Below are 9,461 nucleotides of genomic sequence, written 5' to 3' on the forward strand. Positions count from 1 at the left end.
TTTATTTCCTGGACCCTTCTTTGTGCTTTGAGGAGCTGATATGTCTCCTTCTTCTGCTGAGATGAGGTGCTATATTGCCAAGCAGAATAAGCCCTTCTCTTTTGGTTGAGAAGGCTTGGATCTAGACATTGCTTTCATCAAACTAGTCTTGGTGTTGACAGGTGATATAGCCAATGGATTGGATTCAGCACAGGCCATATGGATGGTGGTTTTAAATGCCTTCCAGCTTTGGATGCAGGAATCACCAGGACAAGAACTAGGATAATTTCAAAGGTATGCATAGAATTTGTTCCTGAAACTGGTCCATTCAGGTTGATCTGACCGCAAGACAGAGAGCCCCCCAATACTAATCAGTCACATTTACAATAGTACATAAGCTACCCCTTCAGTAGCCACTGTCCAGGGAGTCCAGAGCCAGGAAGTCAGCAGGTGCAAAGTGCTTTAAATAAGTAGGTTGCTGATCAGAAGTAAGCTAGTTGCTGTTTTATTCCTGGCTTAAAAAGGCACAAGATGTTTTGCTTAGAGATATTAAAATTGTCCAGAGACAAATCTGGTAGAAACCATAAAGGAGATGTCTTAATTTTTTCATAGGATGATGAAAAGTAGTCTATTGCACATCCTGCTTAAACATTACAGATCTTTATCAGAAGTGTGGGTCATTTTCTGATAAATATCAGCTTTGCTAAGAAGAGGGCCATCAGAAAAGGTATAAAATGCCCCGTTTTGTTCAATATACAGCTTTCTGAGGTAAAAACATCTGACTGTGAATGGGACTGTCACCTCCTAGCTAGTGAGAATCTCCCCTGCTTGTTAACAACTAAAGACTTGTTTTTGACAAGTCTCTGTCTCAAAGTTTTATCTAGGGAGACCATTGCAGAATTTGGAGAGAAAATAAGAATACAGCTGTCATGTCACCTTTAGTTAATCACCTGGCAGAACTCTGTCTTGAGAAACCAGTTATTGCAAATGTGATGCTAAGCTGGAAAACTCGCTTCTATGTCAGCTCCAACCAATAAATTGAAAGATGAGTTTTATACCTGTGTTACCCAAGTGATGGCATGATTATATTAAGCTAAGTGCTTCCTACAAAGTAAGTATCCAAGGTAAAACTCTTGGAATGACTACAGTGTCTGAGGTATACTTGTGTTTCCCAAAGAAGTCTAGTTTTAGTTATGTACAAATTACTCTGAATTGCTAACCTGAGACTAGAGCATTGTGGTTAGAGAAAAAAACCCCATTAACTAGGTCTCACACTGTTTAAATTATTGTGAAAAACTCCAAATGTTTCAGAGTTCAGCCTATAAACATTGCACAAATTCTATGGTCAAGAGCACTGACGAGAGGAGAAAGAATCTTTGAATTGATATGTGAGCTAAAAATGTTATCTCTCTTTTTAAAGCTTTGGTTGAAATAATGTAACAGCGTAGAGTCCTGGAAAATTTCTAGGGAAATTAGAATTACTTAAGAATAATTACATGCATATTTAGTTTTGGGTTTTGTGCATGATTCTCTTATTTATAAATGGCAAAGATTGACAGACTACCATCCTGCCAACGTGACTCTAAATTGAATTGTCAGTCTTTGATTTAACTTCTTTACTTTCCCAAGTTCTCTTGTACAAATTGTTGGGTTAAATTGAAATGAGCAGCCCCTCATTCCATTGACCAATGAGCTTGATTGGAGATGGGATCCATAGTTCCATGTGGATATGAAAATCACCTGTTACTACTAATATTGAAGTAGGGAATTTTACCTTTATAATGGGATTATGGTAAGATTTTGAAGGAACTGAACATAGTTGTTTCTTGAAAGCGTTTACTTCCCTTGTTGAATTCAATTTTGATACTGCAAACAGCTTAATTGTTATTTTGTCTTCTATAGTATTTCTGTTGTTTTAAGTACTCTTCTGGCTGATAAAGCATACGTTTGTATTAGTTTTCCAATGTATATATTCACTAAAGGAGACTGGACCCAAGAACAGTGAGAAATTTAGCAGTGATGGCTCCTAAGTTCAATTATGTAATTTATTTCCAACAATTTTTACAAAACTTTCCCCTTTTTTGACTAGTTGAAATTATTATAGCATGCTTTTATTTGTCATTTCTGCCCTACATCCTCATTTGTTACATTCCAAATCAGCATAATACAGGACCGGGCCTTTACAAAGCTGATTTACTGACTAAAACAGTTGCGAAAGAGAACATTTATTAGAACAGAAAAATAATTCTTGAAGTCCAAGGTAACTGTTTAATGTATGTTACAAGTGAAGAAAAACTCAAGGATATGAACAGTATATGAGAAATTCCATGGTTTTGCTCATTCTAAAACCTTTCTGTAGATGTCGCTCTGTCACTGTAGAACTGGTTTAATCATGTTTCTTAAGCCTAGAGGAATAGAGTAGTGTCAGACTTACAAGCTCCTCCGGGAGCCTCTTCAGTGGTTTTACAATTAATGAAGAAGCAAGACATATCGGTGAGCCAGATTTGCATTTCACTAACCCCGTTCCCTGCAGATTCTGTATCATATTAACTTGGGTCAAGTTCTTGCCTACTATATATTTAAAAATGTTCTATGGTTGTTCCTAGATAGTGGCTTTCAACCTTTTCTGACATAAGGCACCCTTCTTTGGTCTTAAGGCACCCCTCAGAAAACAGCAGTCTTAATTTTTACTTGTTTTTTCACTACAGAAAAATAATAGAGCAATTCCTCTGTTGCAAAGAACTCAGTGCACAACAGGTCAGATGTTTTTTAACACTATGAACTCCTGGTTGAAACCTGTGGATTAATTTTGCTCATACCTAACAGTGATAACATTGCATGGCACCCAGTGGCACCTTTGAAAGATCTTAAGGTAACCCAAGGTGCTGCGGCACTCTGGTTGAGAATCTCTGCTCTAAATATAGGGTTGCTTAATCCTCTTCACTTTGAAGTTATGGCATAATTGCCATTCATTTTCACAGCTGTAATGTTCTGTTCTAAGTAAGTTATGTATTTTCAGGGCAAGGTGATTGGTCATTGGAATGGAATCTGCTAGCATGGGAAAAATAATTTTGCTTCAAGGTTTTTGTAAGAGCCCTTCAGTGCACAGGAATGTAATCTTTTGTTTGGTCAGCCTTATTTGAGACCATGAAAATAGAGATTTTAGTTGAAAATATCATTCAGTTTACAAGGGTTGTAACAATTGCAGCCCATGCTAGAAGATCCAGTTCTTAAAGAGATATTTCCAGAACCACTCATCCTAGCCTTTAAACAAGCACTGAACCTCACCATCCTTATCACCAGAAGCAAACTTCCTCTGGCCCAAAACACACCAAATATATCCAGACCAAGCCAGAAAAAAAATGTTAAACCTGCCAAAATATCTCCACCACTCCCACAATTACTACACCCCACAACAGAGCCATCAACATTTCTGGATCTTACACCTACACCTTCAGAAATGTGATATATCTTATCTGGTGCACTAACTGTCCTGATGGAAAATACACAGGAGAGACAACTGCGCACCACAATGAATGCACACCAGAAATCTATCAAAGACAAGAATGCCCAGTTACCTGTGGGTACACAGTTCTCACAAGAAAACCACTCTCTGTCCAGTCTCTCAGTTCTAATCCTCAAAAGGAATTTACAAAACACCTTTCGTAGATGAGCCTACAAACTTCACTTCATAAATCCACTGGATACAAAAAATCATGGACTAAGTATAGATATTGGATTTATAGCACATTATAATCTGCCTGTCACTCTGATAATAACCCAATGTAACCTGTCTGCAGTTTATACCAGCTACATTATGTCACCAGTTCAACATTCCGCACCCCCCCCCCGACCTACCCATCTCTCGCCTATTGTTTCCCACGGCCTGTGATCCTTACTGCCACACATTTGCATTTTCATGGACCTGCATTTTGCATACTGACTTTTGTTCCACACAGGAGAGCACACAAAACTCAAGCAGACTCTCGCTATGCTTGAAGAAGAGTGTATGTGCTGAAAAGTTTGCAAAAAACAATTTTTCCAACTATTTACTTGGTTTAATAAAAGATTTCACATCTACTTAAAGAACCTTGTCTACCTTTAGTTTACAATGCATACAGAAGAAAGCTGTTTTGTTTTCATTTGTTTTTCCCTTTCTGTTTTTGGTTTCTTTTGGTTATGTTGTGTCAGGGTGTACCTTGGTTGTTTTTAAGCATACGCAAACTTAAAGCTTCCTTTTTTGCATACAATACTTGCATGTGTATGATGGCACTGAGCACATACATGTATATTTTGATTAAAGCCTGGTTGTAGGATGTGGAAATTGACGTATAGGGTAAGACTTCATATAGATTCATAGACGTTAGGGTCGGAAGGAACCTCAGTAGGTCATTGAGTCTAACCCCTCCCCTGGGCAGGAAAGAACTCTGGGGTCAGACGACCTGAGGTAGGTGCATATCTAGCCTCTTCTTAAAGACCCCCAAGGTAGGGGAGAGCACCACCTCATTTGAAAGACTATTTCAGATTCTGGCACCCTTTACTGTGAAGAAGTTCTTTCTAATGTCCAACTTAAATCTGCTCTCCAACAATTTGTAGCCATTGTTCCTCCTTACTCCAGGGGGTGCCCTAGTAAACAGAGCATCTCCTATTTCCTGCTGCTTTCCTCTGATGAATTTATAGGCAGTCACAAGATCACCTCTCAGCCTTCTCTTGTGAAGGCTGAAGTGATCTAGGTCCCTCAGCCTCTCCTCGTAGGACCTTGCCTACCAGCCTCTGATCATACGAGGGGCCCTCCTCTGAACCATCTCAAGATTCTTCACATCCCTCTTGAAGTGCAGCACCCAAACCTGGATGCAGTACCCCAACTGTGGTCTGACCAGTGCCACATAGAGCATCCCCTCCCTGGACCTGATTGTCATGCATCTGCTAATGCATGACAAAGTGGTTAGCCGTGTTAATCACTTGTCACATCGATGGCTCATGTTCATCTTGGAGTCAGCTATGACTCCAAGATCCCTTTCTGCTGCTGTGCTGCTGAGAAGGTCATCCCCCAGCCTGTAAGTGTGTTGGTGGTTCTTTTTGCCCAGGTGCAGCACTTTGCACTTGTCTTTGCTGAACTGCATCCTATTTTGTTCTGCTCATTTTTCCAATCTGTCCAAATCTGCCTGCATCCATTCCCTACCCTCTGGTGCGTTAACTTTGTTCATGGATGTAGGATGCAATATATTTGTTCATGTATGTAGGATATGTGTGTATTAGCTGTGTGTCATATGGAAAGAAGGTGCAAAGAAGATTTGCAAGTGTGCACACTTGTGCATGGTATGTACAGAACATGACTGTCAGCAACTTGGTAAACTCTCTGGTTTCAGAAGCAGGCCTAAGTTCTATGACAGGGATAATCAAAACCCAGCCCTTGGGCCAGATCTGGCCCCTGACACTCTGTCAGCTGGCCTGCTTGGCTCCCCACAAGTCCAAATATTTGGCAGTTGTGGAGCAGTAGCACCAATCTTCTGCTTCCAAACTTCTGGACCTATGGGAAGTCCAGGGCTAAATAGCATGGCCCTGTGGACTGGATTGGGTCCTGTGCAAGGCCTGATCCTGGTGTGTGAGGTGGTGTGGGGGTGCCTGGGTGATTCTGGTGGGTGCGGGATGTGGGGCCTGCTTCTGGTGTACAGTAGCAGTGCAGAACTAGAAGATTGAACACCATGGCCATGTCCATATGAGTGTGGCCATGTGGTATGTGGTGCCACAGACATGTTTGCAATGTCACATTCCACACATTCAGCTGTTCTCCACACTGCAAGGGAGGGGGGCAGGGTTTGGGGGGGGGGGCTTGACCTGGATATCCAGGAGTCAAAAAACCTGCACAAAAAAGAAGTGGAGTGGCACATGCTGGGGCAACGTGTGCAGCTCAAAACCAGAGCCTTGCCAGCTGGAGCCACACTCCAGCTGCTGGCCAGGTTCCAAGTGGCAGGATCGCTGCCGCTGCAGCCCGAAGGGACCTCCAGCACTTCAGGTAAGGTTGCTGGGCCTAGCCTTATCTATCACACTCAGGGTAACATGTTGCATGCCAGAGAGCATGTGGCACAGGTGTTCCCTGGGAATAACTAGAAGTGGAACAAGATGTCCTGCCGCTAGTTGTCCCCGGGGAACCAAATGTCCATGCTGCTGTGGACACGACCCATGGTTCTATGACATCTGATCTCTTAATTAGTCAAAGCATTTACCTAAACTGATTACCAGTTTATTTAGGCTAGAATGTACTGTACTTGCAGCAAGACAGAGGCTTAAGAAAGGAAAAACGTGCTAAAAATCCTTGGGTTAGGTATCCAGGTTGTAGCTGTATTGGTCTAGAGGATAAAGCAATCAGGACTCGTGGCAGAAGTGATATCTTTTATTAGACCAACTAGGTTTTTGCAAAAAAATATTCTTTAATTGCAAACTTCCGGGCACAAACAGCTTTAATCAGGCATTGGAGAAAAGATTGTAAAAGTTCTGGGTAGAAATGAAAGTTCATATTTCATAGGAGAGTTGAAAGTTTGGAAAAGTTCCTTTTCTATGCTTTTTGGGGTTTTTTTAAAAGAAATTTTTTGTGTTCCAAGCCAAATCAGCCGAATCAAGTCCTAATCCATGAGTCAGTCCAGAACCATAAGTGGCCCTACAACCAGCAAACTTTCTCCACCTCCACCAGGCAGTTCAGATATTTCCAAAGTCTTTTGGCAGGCATCCTATGTGCAGGCCCAAGAAGCCTGGAGGCTTGGGGTTCAGATGTCCCCAAGTTTTGCCTGCCCTCAGCCATATGGCTGCAGAAGCAAGCTAGGGAGAATCTCCCATTTCTAAAGTTAGCTTTAAGCCCCAACACCTTGATGGGTACTAAACAACGCCAGAAGAACAGTTATCCCTGGGAACGCTTAAGGAAAACTGCCTTCATGGGCTCAAATACATGGCGTTTCCTTAGGCTCAGAGAAAAGGTGGAATAGTCTGTTTACCTCAAAGTTGTTTGTTGGTAAGCAGGATATATTCATATTTCCTTCTGGTTATGGTGTTTCATATTTCACAGAGGAGTAAATAGAGGGGATCCTTTTCTGGGCAGGAAGTTCTTATCTAGTGAGGTGTCTCTGAGCTTTGCTGTGGCGCTCTGTGAAGATGCAAATTACCTCAAACAAAGGCAGGAACAGTATCTTAGATTTCAGGTGGGTAAAGTTACTTCCTCCTTGTGAAATTATGAAGATTTCATTTTAAAAAACCAGCTAAAATTTGATATCTTTCATGTGTCAAGTATCCAGGTTGTAGCCATATTGGTCTAGAGGAAAAAGCAATCAGAATTTGTGGTAGAGGTGATATCTTTTATTAGACCAACTAGATCCAGGAATCCTTGGGAATATTTTAACATTTAATGAACACTTTGAAACTATGTTTCCATAACTAGTGTGAATTTAATATGAAGATTCCTGATCTTGACTTTCTAGACTTTTCTTGCTTCCTCTGAGAAGTTTTTCTTCCTGTCTACAATACATTGAGTCTGTTGTTTTTGTCTTTCTGGTGATGTTCTCTTCTATATAGGTTCTTATATTGTACTTATCACCGTAGTACCTGACTGCCTTCCAGTAGTGCATAAAGCAATGGCCCTAACATCTGTCATATGTGGTTCAGTCTCTCTCATCCTCTCCCCATAGGGAGACATGCATGTAGTGATGTGTGTTGTTTTGGTAGGGTTTTGTTTTTTTGGTGTTTTTGTTTTTCTGTTTTAGTCCCTTTGGCTCTCAGCTCAAGCTTCTGAACCTCAGCATCTGTCAGTGGTGCGATAAATTCTCTTTGGTGATAAGAGAACAGCTGCCAATAGCAGGACTAAGGATGGAATTTTGGCTCTTTCCTATTGTGTGAGTGCCGACAGTCAGCAAAAATGCACTTCACACACAATAAAAGGCACCTTTTTTGCACAGCTAACTATTTTCCTCCAACATAGAAGCATCTTTTCCATCCATATTAAGCAGACGCACATGCACAGTTGTGCAACAGAATAGAACTAAACAACAAAAGGACTCAAATTAATTAACAAATGGTTGGATTGGGTAGGTTCTGCGATGAAGGAGTTGTAATTTTCTTGATAAACAGATATATTTTGAGAAAAAAGGACAGTTTGGAAATCTGCTTAATATTAAGGGCCTTGGCAGTTCATAACCAAACATCCTGCTTTGACTGAAATCACTGGTAAAGGTCCATGGTTTTCTGTATGTTTTCTGCAGTGTTTGTAATTCTGGCACTGTTGTTTTCCGTATTTAAATGTCTTGTATATAAAGCTCCTTTTTGTATATAAAATTGTAACAGAGCAGAACAAGGCAAAAAGCATTTCTAGACGAAATACTTTGGCTATGGTGATTCAGCATGTCTAGTTTTAGGAGAATTTGTCCAGCTTATTTACAGTGAGGTGAAACTTGTGGGTGACTCAGAACTTGGCTTTGGTTAATACAATTGTTTTGGTGCTAGCCAGCCTCCCTGCCCTTATGTGCAACCTTGTGTTCTTGCAGAAATAACTGTCTGCCCATGTTCAGCCAAATGTCAATAGCAAACTGCTGTAGGGAGGAGCTGGGATACTAAGGCATCCCAACTGTGTGAAACAATCTTGTCAGAAAATAGCCTTTCTATAGACAACAAACCAGGCTGGTATTTTCAATGGTATTTTGGAGGGGGAGGGGCAGATTTTCAAAGTTGCTTAGGTGCATAAAGCAGCATATAACTATTTCCATCATATAGCTATTTCCCAGAATAATCTGAGTTAGGCGCTTAACCTCTGCAGGTGTCTCTGTAAATTTTAATAGCTGCCCAGCTGCATCTTCAAACTACTATATATTTTGCATATAGCATGCCTCATATATAACACACACATTCATTTTGAATGGGAGCCTACAGATAAGAGAAAAGATCTTTGAGATAAATATGTGTGGCAGGAGCTAGGGAGCTGAGCCTGTTGCCAGCCCTGTGCAGTGGATGAGGCCATTGAACTGACCCAGCACACTGAGTCTGGGACCACATGTTAGGTTTGAGGCTGTGCACTGGCCCCAGAACCACGTGCCACGTCTGACCCTTCACATTGTTCAGGGGCTGCATGACAAGTCCTGGGCCACATGCTGGCTCTGGAGTTATGTGCCAGGTCCAACCTGGCACATGGCCCTAGAGCCAGCACACAGTCCCAGACCCGCCACATCAGGTCTAATCTGGTGCTTGCCCTGGAGCCACAGCATGTTCTTGGATTCAGGCACTGGGTCGGACCTGGCACATGGCTCCAGAGCCAGTGAGGGGGACTGTGCCTAGTATACCAGATCCAGTTCTGGGCGCAACACTTCAAGAGGGATGTGGACAGCATGGAGAGGGTCCAGAGGAGGGCCACTTGCATGATCAGGGGACAGCAGGGCAGGCCCTATGAGGACAGGCTGCGGGACCTGAACCTGTTCAGCCTCCAAAAGAGAAGGCTGAGGGGGGAT

The 9,461-nt window shown here is 41.9% G+C and overlaps 1 long non-coding RNA gene across 1 annotated transcript; it reads left to right on the forward strand.

Moving 5' to 3' along the window:
- On the forward strand, positions 1-1,992 carry LOC109309525. Its single transcript, XR_002100939.1, has 2 exons — positions 1-273; positions 854-1,992. It is a non-coding gene; the product is annotated as an uncharacterized LOC109309525 (long non-coding RNA).
- The last annotated feature ends 7,469 nt before the right edge of the window (positions 1,993-9,461 follow it).

This window comes from Crocodylus porosus, unplaced genomic scaffold (assembly GCF_001723895.1).
Source record: "Crocodylus porosus isolate Cpor-Errol unplaced genomic scaffold, CroPor_comp1, whole genome shotgun sequence".
NCBI classification, from domain to species: domain Eukaryota; kingdom Metazoa; phylum Chordata; order Crocodylia; family Crocodylidae; genus Crocodylus; species Crocodylus porosus.